The 16,670-nt window shown below is 47.7% G+C and overlaps 1 protein-coding gene across 4 annotated transcripts in view; it reads left to right on the forward strand.

Annotated features, from left to right (window-relative positions):
- Positions 1–16,670, forward strand: part of TASOR (transcription activation suppressor) — a 939,357-nt gene that overhangs the window by 412,372 nt on the left and 510,315 nt on the right. The gene's annotated exons all lie outside the window — the stretch shown is intronic.

The raw sequence follows: 16,670 nt of genomic DNA on the forward strand, positions 1-16,670 counted from the left end.
AAAAATTGACCAACCCCAAGATGGGAGGGAAGGAAGGGGAAAAAATGGAAAGAGGTGCTCAAGGGAGTGTAAGATAAGGAAAGTACACAAAGTTCCAAGTGAAAACTAATTATACTGTTGCAAAAGGGGTCATAGAGATTATGATACAGTCAACCTAAATGAAGGCGTACATTAGAAATTAATACACAAATGACATTCGACGGTCACATAAAACAATCAGAGTTATCGGGGGCATGTGCCGTAAGTCCAAAAGAAAAGTCGACGTTTCGACCCCTATCTATAGGCTATGTTGAGTCCTTTGTCGGGGTCTTCATCAGGACATCTACAAAGGGAAGGGGAACGGGAACCGGTGGGGTAATTCTTTCTGAAAAAGTTAAAAACAGGCATTGGCACTGTAGTTCATTATTGGGGTGAAGTTAATTAGTCTTACGTGGTGATATAGATTATCGTTTCATTACCATGGGGTAAGGCCTTGTCGGGCTCTAAACCGGGAAAACAGGATCCGCCACGCAATTGGTCGTGGTCGGTCTCAGATGTGCAAATTCATATCTACAGAGGAGAACAAATTCGAATCAGGGCAAAGTCAAGGAGAAGGTTCAAAATTGTCAGGCAGAGATGACAATAAATCCTTTTCTACTTGAATAAAAACTTGAAAGGTTTAAGAACAAACGGTGGGATATTATCTGAACCACTGTCTCCATTAAACCAGTCAAATTAGAGGCATACATTATAGGTGAGCAACCAAATCCACACAAGATGAGCCGTTAACGATCTCGCCATCAGGGACCTTGTTGTTTAAAAGCAAACCTGAACCACTTATGTGACAAAATGTGGATACAAGAACCATTGTTGGTAGCATGTCAAACCTATTTACATTGGCACATTATAAACACACCTCCGTTAAGGTAGGAAATTAAAAATGATAAGTTGGCTAGGGTATTTCTAAACCGTACCTCTGAAATGGCAGCGGGAGGTAGTGACTTGTAGGAAATACGATTCTCGACAAATAGAGATAGTACTCGGTCCGTGGTAAGGAGCAGACTCTTAAATTGATTACAAAAACCATGGATGGTTTTGTGTTGAAAAACCTGCAAACGACAGGAGGATAATGAATTTCAAAAACGGGACCTCTCTTAATATCTCACGAACCTGATGTAACTATCAAATTACTTACGGATACCCAGATGGGTGAGGCCGTCTCTGTGAAAGCCAACACAGAACGGAGTGCGGGGGCGGAGTTCGCAAAAAGTCAATGCAGCTGTCTTTCAAACGTAGCCAGGGCAGGATCGCCTAATCAATATGCTGACCCGAATGAAAGTATTCCAGCAATAATAACAGGAAACTAGTCAGGGACGGACGGGACCTCGGAAAGGTATCTTGAATCAGAATTCAAAGTTGTTCGTTACTTACAGAAGCCCGAGCAGCTAACGCCGTCAAGGTCGGTCCACTCTGCGAGAACCGCTACGCGGAGTTGGAGGCGGAGTCAATGGATGTAGGCGAAATGAAAGGGAAGAGTTACTACTCGATAATCGCTAAAACGGGATGCATTTGGAAAAGTTGGAAAAAATGCAGGGAAACCCCTCAATAATTGATTATCTGATTTTAGCGAACTCAAAATGGGGGCACTGAATGGCAACAGCGGTCGCAGAAAAAATCGGCTCGCCACTATTGATAAAAACAGCAGTTACGTTGGTTACATTCTGACAACTGAATTCAATAAATACACTCGTGCAACTCACTCACAGGTGGTTGAAAACGAGTGGGCAAAAAAGGTACATTAGATGACGTTGGAGAGATGTGGTAGAATTATTGAAAACATATTTATGAGAATCCTCACGCAACTCTCCAACATGAGGTTGTAGGCAAGGGGCATGCAACATGTCCCTTGTCTATTTGGGTATGAGAGTATTTGCACAATAATATGTGAATTTAGATGTCTGTTGTATGAAAATATTGTAGTTATCCCACATGAAAAATATATCGCTGGAGCAACACCATTATTGTGCATGTAAGCACCACTCCGTTCTATTAAGATCACTACAGAAAATGTTTAAGGTCTCATACACTCACTCCATTAAACCTGACCAGCAAGGAAGTGTCAACTCCTGTGGCAGATTGTGACATATTTGACTGGAATTGTAGCCCCGCCTATATTTGTCATTGACTTGTTGTCATTGCCCTTTGTAAATGCTGGCTTCTGATTCGTTAATAGGCTTGTTAGTTCTTCCTTAGTACCGCTTTGTCTCCTTTTGCAACCTCCCATCAGGATTGCCCTTTTACTTCGGTTGTTACACTGTACGTCTTTTTTAGTCTGTGAGCACTATTTTCTTTAATGAGTTTCTCCTAATGCAGGCACAACATGCTTTTCTGCAACATTCAGCGTGCCATGCACGCTTCAACTTTCTGAGCAGCCCGGGACAATGGCGACCGCTTCGTTAAATAGATCTCGCATTTACAAGAGTTTGGGCTATTGGCATTGTAGATGACAATGCCTTTTATTTGTGTTAAAAGCAAAACAGATAAATAAAAGGCATTGTCATTTACAATGCCAATAGCTTAAACTCTCGCAAATGACATTCCAAAAGCTAAATTCTTGAGAGAAATGAGAAGAAAACTGAGCAGAGCTCAGGGAGCCTCCCTTCACACGACGTGCGGTAGAAAATCTGAGGGCCTGAGCCTCGGAGGAGAACATTCTAAGAAGGTGCTAGCTCCTGATTGGCTGGAATTTGGACCAAAACATAATGACTAAGATACATCATAGAAGTGATATATTGTCTATCTGGGAAAAACTCTATGGTTTTTTGCTTTCTCTATGTATGTATGCTTGTGTTATGGCTACATTGCTATGTTATGTACCGTGGGACCACTTCAACGACTGGGAATATTCAAGCATGTGAATCTATGAAAGACACCAAAACTGGAGAACCACAGTTTACAGGTAAGTAACTTCTGTTCTTTTTACTTACCTGCACCAAGTTTGGCTCAGTTCTAAAAATAAAATACAACAAATATATTTTTATACAAAACAATTGGTCAGAGTTCAGTCTTTGAGTGTGAAATAATTTCTTTCCTGAGTGTATACAATGAATGCTTAACACTACTCTCTGCTAAAGCCTTACTGCTCGCCCCCATACTACCACAAATGGAGAGTAAGATATTATCTACTTTTACCTCTGCCTACCTCTGGCGATCCACTGAACTAGGTGCACACTATACCTTACTTTGGCATAGTATATACAGATATAAATGCACACAAAAAAGGGGGGAAGGGGGCTCAAGGAGAGTTTTTAAAGACCTGCAAGGGTTGGCTCCCCAATCTACTGACAATAACACAATATAAAGCCCTCGGGTCTAAACTGGAAACACAAGAAAGAGAACACATGCAGAAGTCTTTTACCTCCCAGGGGGGATGCCTTTATTAGGATGAAATCCCTCACCCCCTATAGGTGGCATGCTTCATCATTGGTATTCTCCTCATGACGGTAAAGCCTAGTCCTCCCACTGGCTACAACCCCTTCTCTGAGAGCGAGGATCTTAAAGATGTTTTGCTCCTAGTTTGAGAATGTACTAAATCCAACAATGAGAAGTGATAAACTTGGTTGGGTGAAGTGCACCGTGCAAAAAAAAAAGAATAATAGCGAGGAAGGTGAATAAAAACTAGCTACCAGGTACGTAATTGACCTTTATTAGCACGTCCTGGGGCTAGGGTTAAAAACAGGGCACTGGCAGGGATAACATATACCTAGTTAAACAGAAGGCAAGGGTGATAAAGCAGTTTGAGCTTACTGTTTAATAATTATTACTGGTGTCAGACCATAGGGGATACTAATGTGTTAGATACATTCTGCTGTTTGTCCAGAATTGCTGGTCTCGTCCCTTTGGCTGCATTGTCCTATGTAGAGCGGACCTATTTTGATTCTATAATGTATGAGCCAACTAATGCTTACTCTATCATAATGTACCATTCATGATGTCATGATATGTCCAGCCAGAGTAAGTGACACTATATCATGTGTTTATAAATAAACTAAAAAAGAGTGGAACAGGTTATCTGTCCCTGGCGCAGGTCTTCCTTAAGGGTACCCCTATTCCTAGGAGTTCTACTATGTAAGACCCAAGCTCCTGAGGCTAAGTCCCCTCACGGGCTGGCAGATCTTCTCCCTGAGGAGAGGGGACCTGAGCTTGTGACTTTTCAGAATTGGGTTCACAGCCTTCTTTCTCTTGGAGGAGTGGGCCATTATTACAGGCTCCAATACCTCTTAATCACTCTGGGCTTTGCTCTGTGCTCCATTCTTCACACACACATCCATTCAGGTATTCCCAGCATGGCTGCATGGGTTGTCATCGCTACCTGACTCCTTGCGGAGGTCTCCAGATCATTACCTAACAGACATTCCATTGAAGTTGCAGAGGACACAACCACCTTCTTTTGGCCAGTAACCCCTCCCCACTCTAAGGTCACCATAGCCATGAGATGAACCTTGGTAATGTTATCAGCATTGATAACTGCATATGTTCGTCCAGTTGTGTACTGCTCTTGGGATATCCGTGTTCAGTCACCATGGTGACACTTGCACCTGTATCCCTCAGTGCTTCTACTTCAACCCCATTGTTATGTGGCTTTTGTCTGTATTTCTGCAGGTTTCTGTGCCAGACAGCCAGGATGGCCATATCCACCCACCCTCTGAGTTTAAAATAGCTTCATTGTGCCCTCTGACCTGGTCAAAGCTCCACATGGACTCCGTTCCTAGACTAGCAACACCTTTGGGTGCTTGAATAATGGTAAAATTTTTGGAACAATCAGAGCCCCTAGTTTATTGACGATTTTGCTTAAAGAGATTGCACTGTGCCTTCTTGGGATCCCAGTTATCCAGTATTATGGGTGTCTTTCATAAATTCACATGCCTGAATCATTCCCCGTCGTTGAGACTGGAGTCTCGGGTACATAAAAATGTAATGTCCTATAGACATATATAGAGAAACATAGGCCTAAGGGCCTCATCTTAGTAGCCTATCTATGTCCTTTTGTAAAAAGGACCAAACCCCAGAAAGTAGCCAATCAGCTATCGCCTCCCTCTAGAACCTTCCTGTCAGGAGCCTCAGTTTCTCAGATGTTCTACCGCACGTTGTGCTAGGGAGTCTCCACCTGAGTTCTCCTCAGGTTTCCTTGTTTATACTCTTTTCTTCACAGAAACTAGATATTTTCTTCATAGTTCTACTATGGCTGATCAACAGAAGAGGGGTCTCTTCAGAGCTTGCTCTTCTTGTGGTAAGAAGATTCTCCAGGTTGATGACTAGCTTGAAACCTGCTTGTACTGTCTTTATCCGGACCATACACCCAAGGAATGTGGAGTTTGTAGAACCTTCTCTACAAAGACTCTAAAAGACAGAGAGGGACAACTACTACTCTGGCTAAACAGGCTGAAAACCAGAGACAACCTGGAGTATTCAGAGGACGGTGAGATAGCTTCTGTTTCCTCTAAATTGTCCTTGAAGAGGCCAAGGCTTACTGCCCCTAGCCCTACAGACGTTCCTCCTAAAAAGACTGTCAAAGTCTTCAGAGGCAAAATCCACAACGTCTGACAAGGAGGTTCCTGCCTTCAGGAAGCCTGCGCCGTCGTCGACTCTTTCCTCAGCGCAGAAGAAGACTGTGTTTCCAGTCTGTTTCGACGTCGACGACGGCGTCATCAGCCTTCTCATCCACGACGACGACAACTCCATCGTCGACGGCGGGTAAGCCTGTGTCGTCGATTATCATCATTAAAAAGCCATCGACGACGATAAAGATCTCGTCGACGACGTCGACAACGTCCTCAGCGTCGACGACGAAACCAAAGCCGTCGACGCCTACATCGTCGACGAGGACACAATCGTCGACGAGCGTGCCGTCGACGGAGGCATCGACTGCGATGAGGACACCGTCGACGAGCGCACCGTCGACGGGTGCACCGTCAACGAGAGTACCGTTGACGAAGGTACCGTCGACGAAGACACCAACGACGACGATGGATATTCAGTCGACGACGACACCGTCGACTACATCATCGTCGACTCCATGGAAACAATCGGAGCTGATTTCTCCGTCGACAACGGCCACTCAGCAGTCTACCATCCCACCATCGAGGAAAAACCGATAACACCAGACTTAACGTCTCCCAGTAGGGTGCAAAGGTTGCCCCCAGCTCGCCTACTGCAGGAAGAGGACTCAGACGAGGAACTGGAAGGACAGGCCACCATGAGGGGGATGCAGTGGAATTTACAGAAGAGACGGTGCATACACAAGTCCAGACGCAGGTCACGCCTATGGTATGCCTTCCGGCGTCTATAGTCCCAGATTTACAGTTCTTGATTCAAGACTACAAGCAGCGATTTCCTGAATCGCCCTCTGCCCCATCAACGGGAGCACATCTTGCTGTATCTGTACCGACGCCATCTTCACGTAGACCACCACCACTAGTGATCCGTCAAGAGAGAATCAGTGCAAGATATGCCGTCTTCTGACGAGGAAGTTGAAGAACCGGACGACGGAGAGGTCAGAGATGACCAGTCTGACCATAGAGATGATGACTACATCGCTCATTCTCCTGCCACACATGAGGCCGTTACCTCAGACTCACCGCCAGTGGACATTGGCGGATTTCACAACTTAATGGAGAGGGCGGCCAAAAGATTTTATATGACCATGGAATCTCATGAAACAGACCTGTACGATTTTAAAGACCCAGTCAGGAAAACAACCATGTCAATTCCTATCATCGACCACATATGGGAGCAAGGAAAACAGCTTATGCAGACACCAGCCTCTGTCTCAGAAGTGGTACCACGACTGGAAAAAAAGTATAAAGCACCATCAACAGCGCCAGCCTGCCTTACTGGCCATCCCAAGCCAGATTCTGTGGTCACCCAGGCGGCCCAGAAAAATTCTAGAAATCCGTCATCTCCAATGTCAGCTCCACCGGACAAGGAGGGCAGGAAACTAGACAGTATTGGCAAACGCTTTCCCACCACGTCGGCCATGCCTGTAAAAGTAGCTAATTCCATTGCGCTACTGGGCCGCTACAACAGGCAGTTGTGGGAGGATATTGCTCCGTATCTGGCTGACCTACCAGACATCGTGAAAGAGTAGGTTCAATCACTCCTTAAAGAGGGCCAAACATCAGCATCGGAACTTATTGATTGTGCGATGGATGTTGCAATGACCGGCTTCAGACAGCTGGCGGGAGCTGCGGTCTTGCGAAGGCAGGGGTGGCTCAAAGCTACATCTTTCCGCCTCGAGGTCCAAACTAAGGTACTGGACATGCCTTACGATGGCCAACACCTATTTGGAGAGAAAATGGATGAGGCTCTGCAAACGATCAAAAAAGATACCGACACGGCAAAGGCGCTTGGCACACTACAGTTTCGGAGCCAGTCCTTTCGAGGGAGCAGGGGTAGAGGTCAATCCTCTTACAGAAGATCATACCAAAACAGATCAACTTACCCCTATAATCAGGGCCGGTCGCAATACCAACAGGGACAGCAACAACAAGGTCGCCAGACCTCATATGGAAAGTCCAACTACAGAGGAAAAAAAAAAAGGAAGACCACTGGCAGACACCAACGACCTTCTCCAGCAGCCAGTCCGTCCACAATCCCTTTTTTTTTTCAAACTTGGAGGACAACTAACACACTTCCTCAACAATTGGAGATCAATTACAACATGGGTGCTCCAATTGATCCAATTCGGACATTCGCTGGAATTCCAATCAATTCCCCCCGACAACTCCTCCTCGCAAAAGGCAGCACAGGAATTTACGATTACTCCTTCAAGAGGTCCTTTCTATGTTGAAGAAAGGAGCAATAGACCGAGTACCATCAGCTCACAAGGGAAAGGGATTTTATTCCCGCTTCTTTCTGATCCAAAAGAAAGGGAAAAAATGGAGGCCTATTTTAGATCTCGGGGCACTCAACGCTTTCTTGAAAAGTAAATCGTTCCGTATGGTTACGATCCAGAAGATCCTGGGGCTGCTAGAGGAAGGGGACTTTATGACGTCTCTAGACCTACAAGACGCCTATTACCACATCCCTATTCACAAAGGCCACAGGAAATTCCTCAGATTTGCAGTGGCGGGTCAACACTATCAATTCTGTGTCCTCCCATTTGGCCTCAAGTCGGCACCTCGGATATTCACCAAGTGCCTCTCTCCTGTAGCGGCTTTCCTACGACAGAATGGACACCAGGTTTTCCCATATCTGGACGACTGGCTGGTGAAAGCACCCTGTATGGCAGGCGCAGTCAAATCCTCCAGCGCCTGTCTCAATCTTTTCCAGCACCTGGGCCTGACACTCAATCACGAGAAGTCTACTCTGCAGCCCTCCCGAGTTCTTACCTTTCTCGGGGCGACATTGGATACGGAATGTTCGAAAGCATTCCCATCTCGGGAACGAAAACAAAAGCTTATCACTCTGGCCACCTCAGTGGCCTCAAAGAAAACTTTACGGGTCCGTACGTTCTTGGGGATGATGTCCTCGTGTATCCTGCTTATTCCCCACTGTCGGCTCAGAATGAGTCCACTGCAGGAAGCCTTGACCTGACAATGGACTCAGAGCACAGGTTCTTTCGAGGATCGCATTGTCATAACTCGGCAAATAACCAAGGCCTTGCTCTGGTGGAGGTCGCCCAAGAATCTCTCACAGGGGCTACCGTTCCTGCTTCCCCCTGTAGGAGAGTAGGGTCTGCAATCCTATGATCACCCCAGATTTTTGCTTTTTGCTTCACTAGTTTACGACTTCCCTGGCTGTGGGCCTGCTAATCAGACCCACAGCCTAGCTGTTCTCTCTCTAAATTGACATGTGTACCTTAGGTGCATTTACCAATTGGTACTGGGCCACCTTATCAGACCCTGTAACTCAGGGCATAGGTGTACCCAGGGCCTACCAGGGGCTACAGCATGTATTATGCCACCCCTGGCTGGCCATCCAAATCTGACACAACTGGCTGCACGACAGCTGGGGCAAGGTGGTGTAATCACCCTTTGCTTTAGATATAGTATACCTATATCTAACCGTAAAATGGACACATGTATTCCTATCAGTCACTCCTATGGCAGGCCTTAACAATCCTGAAGGCAGAGTGCTTGGAATTATGTGAGATGGTGCTCTGGCATGAGCTGAGCCCGTCTGCAGCTTGCGGAACCAAGTCCTAATAGCTGTTCTATGATAACACGTACCATATACTCTTAAGTGCATTATAATCCTTGCGGTTATTTGCTATCTTTGGTATCGCTTTATCAAAACATGTTGAGTAAGGTGTCATACGAATTGGAATACTAACCCCTCGCCAATTCTGGCGACAGGGTTAGCATTCCACCCTTCTAGAGGGACACAACATGTATGTAACTTTGAACCCCGGTTAAAGTTAACTCGAGCCTCAGCATCACAAAATGGATGCTGCCACCACAGACACAAGTCTGACCTCCTGCTGCTGGGAGTCCTTCCAGCGAGGAGAGCTTGAACAAAGGGTTTCCTGTCGGGGGTGGTGCAGGCACCATCCCAGACAGGGTTTTGTGTATCCTAGGTAGGCAGGGCTGAATAGGAAGGTGACTGCAAGTGGCACCTCGGTGCTCACTATGCATCTGCCGGCTTGAACCAGTTCCAGGGGCACACCAGCCCCTGAGCTGGGGAAAGTCCGGACATGGGAGAGGGGTGTAACCACCCCCCTTCCTGGTCCCACCCATGGGCAGGACCTAGTCGCGTACCAGCCCCTTTCTTTAGAATAAAGGTAGGAGCCCGGACCCTTCCAAATTAGATCATCTTTGAATCCTGAAACTACTTTCTACGAAAGGAACTCAAGACTTTTTCTCAAGATTTCTCCCTTGTGACTAAGGAGTAGTCACCCTGCAGCAGCAGGCACCAACTAAGTATCTTGCGGTTTGCTGAACGTCCTTCCTCCGGAACCAGACTGACCAGCACGACGGGACCCGGACTCCCTGCCCTCTCTGACCTCTGCCTGCCTCTACAGCACAGCTGAGAACCGTGGGTGCGACAAGACCAGAGGACCCGGTGACCATCGGAATCAGCACGGCACTGACCCAGCACGACTGCCGAGGGACCCTCGGCAGTGGGTGCATTGGGGTAAGAGAAGCCCCAACCCCAAGCAGCACGAGCACCGAAGACCAGCCCCCCAGCATCGACCAGATCTGCGTGGGGCCCTTTTGCTTCTGTGTCGCTTGCCACGTTGTCCGGTCACTTGCCCGTTGGCTAGTGACCCTCCAGACGACGTCCTACATTTGTTTCACCGCTGGTCTAGCTCCTCTAGACTGGCCCTAGTCTCCTCCTGAAGGGGACCTTCCTCGGACCCTCCTGGTCCACTCCAGACGCCATTTTGTGTCGCCACGTGGGCTTGCCGTAGCCAAGGCTTGTTGCCTCCTTCACCGGATCCAGCATCGCCAGCAGCAGACATCCGACGTGGGACAGCTCGCAGACCTCCAGCCTGGTCGACATCAGCGCCCCTGGTCCGTGCAGCAGCAGAATCCAGTGTCACCTCTTCGCCTGGCTGAGTGACCTTGTCCGGTGCCATCCTGGTGCCCACCTAATCACTGGCTAGTGATTCAGAACTCTGTCCCCTCTGCTTACAGGTACTCTTCTTCACTGATCCGTCCCTGGATCAGCCCGAGACATCTTCACTGGTCGCCTGCCAGCAACTTCCACTTCAGGCTCCTGGTTCGTCAACGAGGATTCCCGACGACACTTGAACCCTATGCAGCCGCAGCCCCTGGGCTAGGTAAACCGAGTACCACGGTGCTCCAGCGTAGATCCACTCTCTAAGTGTCTAGATCCACTTTCGTTTTTGACCTACCTAGTCGGGTTCGCCCGAGAACACTAACTTTGCATTTACTAGCATCCATAGACTTTGTCCCGCATTACGCGTGAGAGTTCCCACTCTGCACACGGCGCCCCTAGGCCTCCTGCTTCTAATCTAAGGGTTCAGTATTGTAGGCCTAGCGATTCTAAAGTCTCTGAGAACTGTTACTTACCTGCTAGTAATTCGCATTCCACTTCCATAGTATATGGTTTTTCGTGCCCCTCGGGCATTTGCGTAAATTGTGCGACTTTCAGTATTTCTTTGAGAGCTTTGTATTGTGCTTAGCACCCTGTCCTCATAAAGAGTCCAGGGTTGTTGTGTTATAAATAAATATCCTTTTATTTCATAACAACTTGTGTGGTGTCCTTTCACTTGGTGTTCAAGGGGTATATGTGATGGTATAACAGCTGGCTTAACACGCCCTCTAGAGTTTAGCTTAAAGACTGCTCCTGTCCATGCTACTAGGATAGCTGGTCTATAAAGTTGACTTACAACCAATCATCAATAAGGGTCGTTTGGACTGATGCATAGTGATCACTAGAATAGTGAGCACTGCATATCAGGCCAACTTCTCACATTGGTGAGCAGCGGTTGGGATTTGAGCTTGCTGTTGTTTTACCACACGTATCCTAAGAATATCATTTGAAAGATCACATAAGTACCAAGGTACATATAACTTAGCTTAGAATACTCTGAGTTTTACTGAACCAGCTGTTGTAGTTCAACAGGGCCTAGCACACCCTGACTACAACTCTTAGCAAGGGATCAGTAGGCAAAAAATTAGTGTAGGTAAGTGCACCACTTACACCTCACTAGAAAAGCATGTCAGACAAAGGAGGGAACTCAGAGGCCCCCCTTGTGTCAGTTGACCCTCCACAGGTCATTTCAAGATATGCAGCTCTTAGCTTCCAGGAGATGAGACAAGTGTGTACCTCCAGGAAGCTAAAACAGGGTTCTAACCCTACCATCCCATTCCTGATTGGTCTCTTAGAGACTTATGATGCCAGGAGGGCTTCTAACACAGGCCCTCCTAATCCAGATGGGACCATGCCCCCCTTAGAGGGAACCCTTGGGGACCCTGACCTCCAACTCAATGGCACAGGTAGTGATGAGGAGGAAGAGGATCAGGAAGTGTCAGGGGATGAGGCAGAAAAGGGTCAGGTAGAAGTCAGTAGACGCACCAGGACCAACTTAAGCAGGCATGAGAATGGACTTGAGGGACCCCCCGGGCAACTTTCAGGCAGGCTTAACATTGGGAATGGACGAGTTAGGTCTCTATCCAGAGGCTCTATCAGATCCATTCGAACCAATGGCTCTCAGACCTCTTCTCACAGAGGGATGACATCCCCTCAGAGAAGAGAGCTTGAAGCTAAGATGAGGGAAGTCAATCTGAGGATTGAAAGGGAAGAACTTGCCCTGGCCAAAGAGAGACTTGCCTTTGCTAGAGAGCAGAAATTGAGTGGGCTAGACCCCACTGGTGGCAGCATTTTACCTAGAGAAAAGGACAGGAGTTTAGACACTAGACACCTGAGTAAGATAGTGCCCCCCTTTAAACAAGGGTATGATATCCACAAATGGATAACTGCTTTGGAGAGGGCCTGCACTGTCCAGTGCGTCCCCCAGAGTCAGTGGGCAGCTGTCTTGTGGCTCTCCTTTGAAGGCAAAGGTAGAGAAAAGCTCCTCACTACTAGAGCTGAGGATGCTAACAATTACCAAGTCCTGAAAAATACACTGATTGATGGGTTTGGCCTAACCACTGAGCAGTACAGGTTGCTGTTCAGGGATACCCAGAAAACTCAGTCTCGGGATTGGTCTGACTTTGTGGATTGTGCCACTAAGGCTTTGGAGGGCTGGTTGCTGGGCAGTAAGGTTACTGATTACACAGGATTGTACAATCTGATCATGAGAGAACAGATTTTAAATAATTGTCAGAACCAGTTGTTGCATCAGCACCTTGTTGACTCAGATCTGACCTCTCCCCAAGAATTGGGAAAGAAGGCAGACAGATGGGTCAGAACAAGGGTTAAGCAGAACCAGACTCAGAACCAGGGTGGTCAGAAGAAAGCAGACCAAAAGGGTAACAATAAGAATGAACAAAATGACCAGAAGTCTTCGACAGGCCCCCAACAAACCAAAGAGGGTGGGGGTCAGGCTTCACAGCAGAAAAAGAAGACTCAAGAAGGCCAGTCTAAAAGGTGGTGCCAATACTGTAAAAGTAAAACTCACTGGTTTAGTGAGTGCACCAAGAAAGGAGGGCAAACTCCTACCACTGCAGCCCCTAAGGCACCTGCACCCCCTAGTACAGTCAGCAGTGGTAGTGCACCTCCCAAGGGATTAGTTGGGTTAACCTTGGGATCTGAGGGGTATGACAACTTAGTTGGCACACTCACTCAGGCATCCTTGTCTGTACAGGGGATGTGGATATATCCCCTGATGCAAGTCCCAATACTTTTGGGGCAAATACAGGCAGACACCTTTTATTAATGGAAAAATGTCTCAGGCCTACAGGGACACTTGTGCCAGTGTCACAATGGTGACACCTAACTTTGTGGACCCTGGACAGATCATGCTAGGTACAGACTACCTAGTGACCAATGCCAGCAATGTCACTACCCACCATAGTATGGCAATTATTGATTTCTCCTGGGGAGGGGTAAGTGCCCAAAAGAAAGTTGTGGTTAGTTCAGACCTCCCAGTTGAATGTTTGTTGGGCAATGATTTGGAGACATCCCTATGGTCAGAAGTGGAGCAGAGGACTCACATGGAAATGTTAGGCTTGCCAGCACATGTGCTTGCTGTGACTAGGTCACAGGCCAGAAGATGCCCCACTGAACAGGTGCTGGATCCTGGAACAATGGACCAGACACCTTCCAAGAGAAAGAGCAGTAGGGTTAAGGCATTGCCTTCCCCCTTGCCCCAGGTTGTGGATCAAGTCTCAGAGGAGGCTGACCTTCAAGAACTGAGGGAAACGGAGCATAAAGAGCTTGAACCTGATCAGGTTGAGTTTCTGGGTTCAGGGGGACCCTCCAGGGAAGACCTGGGGAAGGCACAGTTAGACTGCCCTTCTCTTGAACCCCTCAGACAGCAGGCTGTTGCTGAGGCTGCAGGGAACGCCACAGGTACCCACAAGGTATACTGGGATGATGGACTCCTGTACTCTGAAGCAAGAGACCCCAAACCTGGTGCAACCAGGAGGCTGGTCATCCCCTTGTCACAGAGAGGTTTCCTTCTTACCTTGGCCCATGAGATTCCCCTTGCAGGACACTTAGGCCAGAATAAGACTTGGGACAGACTTGTCTCACACTTTCACTGGCCTCACATGAATGAAGATACCAGGGAGTTTTGTCGCTCCTGTGTCACTTGCCAAGCCAGTGGTAAGTCAGGTGGCACAACAAAGGCTCCCCTTATACCACTACCTGTGGTGGGGGTACCCTTTGAAAGAGTGGGGATTGACATTGTTGGTCCAATGGAACCCCAGACAGCATCAGGGCACACGTTTATACTGGTGGTGGTGGACCATGCCACCAGGTATCCTGAAGCTATTCCCCTTAGGACCACTACAGCACCTGTTGTGGCAAGAGCCCTAGTTGGAGTGTTCTCCAGAGTGGGCTTTCCTAAGGAGGTTGTCTCTGACAGAGGTGCAAACTTCATGTCAGGATATCTGACTGCTATGTGGAAGGAATGTGGTGTCAACTACAAGTTCACCACACCCTATCATCCACAGTGCAATGGGCTTGTTGAAAGGTTCAACAGGACCCTAAAAGGGATGATTCATGGACTACCTGAAAAGCTCAGGCGTAGATGGGATGTCCTGATTCCCTGCCTTTTGTTTGCTTTTAGAGAAGTCCCACAGAAGGGGGTTGGCTACAGCCCTTTTGAGCTTTTGTATGGACATCCTGTAAGAGGACCCCTGTGTTTGGTGAAGGAAGGATGGGAGAGACCTCTCAAAAAGCCTGCAACCAACATAGTGGACTATGTACTTGGTCTCCGCTCCAGGATGGCTGAGTATATGGAAAAGGCTTCCAAAAACCTTGAGGCAAGCCAAGAACTCCAAAAAGCTTGGCATGACCAAAAGGCTGTCCTGACTGTGTACAAGCCTGGACAGAAGGTGTGGGTGTTGGAGCCAGTGGCCCCAGCAGCACTCAAAGACAAATGGTCTGGGCCCCACACAATCATTGAGCAAAAGGAGAGGTCACCTACCTTGTGGACCTTGGAACTCCCAGGAGCCCCCACAGGGTGCTACATGTGAATAGGCTCAAAGCATATGTCGACAGGAAGGACATGAGCTTGCTCATGGCCACAGATGAGGGACAGGAGGAGGAGAGTGACCCTCTCCCAGACCTGCTCACTCAGACCCTGATGATGGGTCAGTAGATGGTGTTGTCTTTTGTGGCAGCCTCTCTAAACATCAGCAAAAGGATTGCAAACAAGTTCTTCAACCCTTTAGACATATGTTCTCTCTGACACCCAGTCAGACCAATTGGTGTACCCATGAGGTTGACACTGGGGACAGTCTGCCAGTTAAGAGTAAAATCTACAGGCAGCCTGATCATATCAGAGACTGCATCAAGACAGAAGTGCAGAAAATGTTGGAGCTGGGAGTCATTGAGCCCTCAGATAGCCCTTGGGCTAGTCCAGTAGTTCTAGTGCCAAAGCCTCACACCCAGGTTGGTAAGAACGAGATGATGTTTTGCGTAGACTACAGAGGCCTCAGTCACTAAGACTGATGCCCACCCAATACCAAGGGCAGATGAACTTATAGATAGATTGGCTTCTGCCAACTACTTAATCACATTTGACCTGACAGCTGGGTATTGGCAAATTAGGTTAGCTGAGGAAGCCAAGCCCAAGACAGCATTTTCTACCCCTGGTGGGCATAATCAGTTTGTGGTGATGCCCTTTGGTTTGAAAAATGCACCTGCCACCTTCCAAAGGCTGGTGAATCAAGTTCTCACTGGGCTGGATGACTTCTGTGCAGCATATCTTGATGATATAGCTGTCTTTAGTTCCACCTGGGAGGATCACCTGGTCCACCTGAGGAAAGTGTTAGAGGCACTGCAGAAAGCAGGTCTCACTATCAAGGCCACAAAGTGCCAGATAGGGCAGCCACAGGTTGTTTACCTGGGCCACCTTGTAGGTGGAGGCCAGGTTCAGACACTGGAGAGCAAGATACAGTCCATCAAGGACTGGGCTCCTCTAACCACCCAGACTCAGGTTCGAGCTTTCTTGGGCCTGGTTACTACAGGAAATTTGTCAGAAATTATGGATCAATTGTGACTCCACTTAATGACCTGACAAGTAAAAAGATGCCAAAGAAAGTTCAGTGGACAGCAGGCTGTCAAAAAGCATTCGATGACCTAAAGCAGGCCATGTGCACAGCACCTATCCTAAAGAGTCCAGACTACTCCAAACCATTCATTGTCCAAACAGATGCTTCTGAGTTGGGTGTGGGAGCTGTTCTATCTCAGCTGAATTTTGATGGTCATGACCAGCCCATTGCTTTTATTAGCAGAAGGCTGACCCCCAGAGAGAAAAATTGGTCAGCTATTGAGAGGGAGGGCTTTGCTGTGGTTTGGGCCCTGAAGAAACTGAGGCCATACTTGTTTGGCACTCATTTCAAGATTCAGACCGACCATAAGCCCCTCTTGTGGCTAAATCAGATGAAGGGTGAAAACCCCAAACTGCTTAGGTGGTCCATTTCCCTACAGGGGATGGATTTTACAGTGGAGCATAGACCTGGCACTGATCATGGCAATGCAGATGGGCTCTCCACGTATTTCCACTTAGAGCAAGAAGACTCACCTGGTCAAGGTTAGTTTATTGTCCC

The sequence above is a fragment of the Lissotriton vulgaris genome, chromosome 9 (genome assembly GCF_964263255.1).
Source record: "Lissotriton vulgaris chromosome 9, aLisVul1.2, whole genome shotgun sequence".
NCBI lineage: Eukaryota > Metazoa > Chordata > Amphibia > Caudata > Salamandridae > Lissotriton > Lissotriton vulgaris.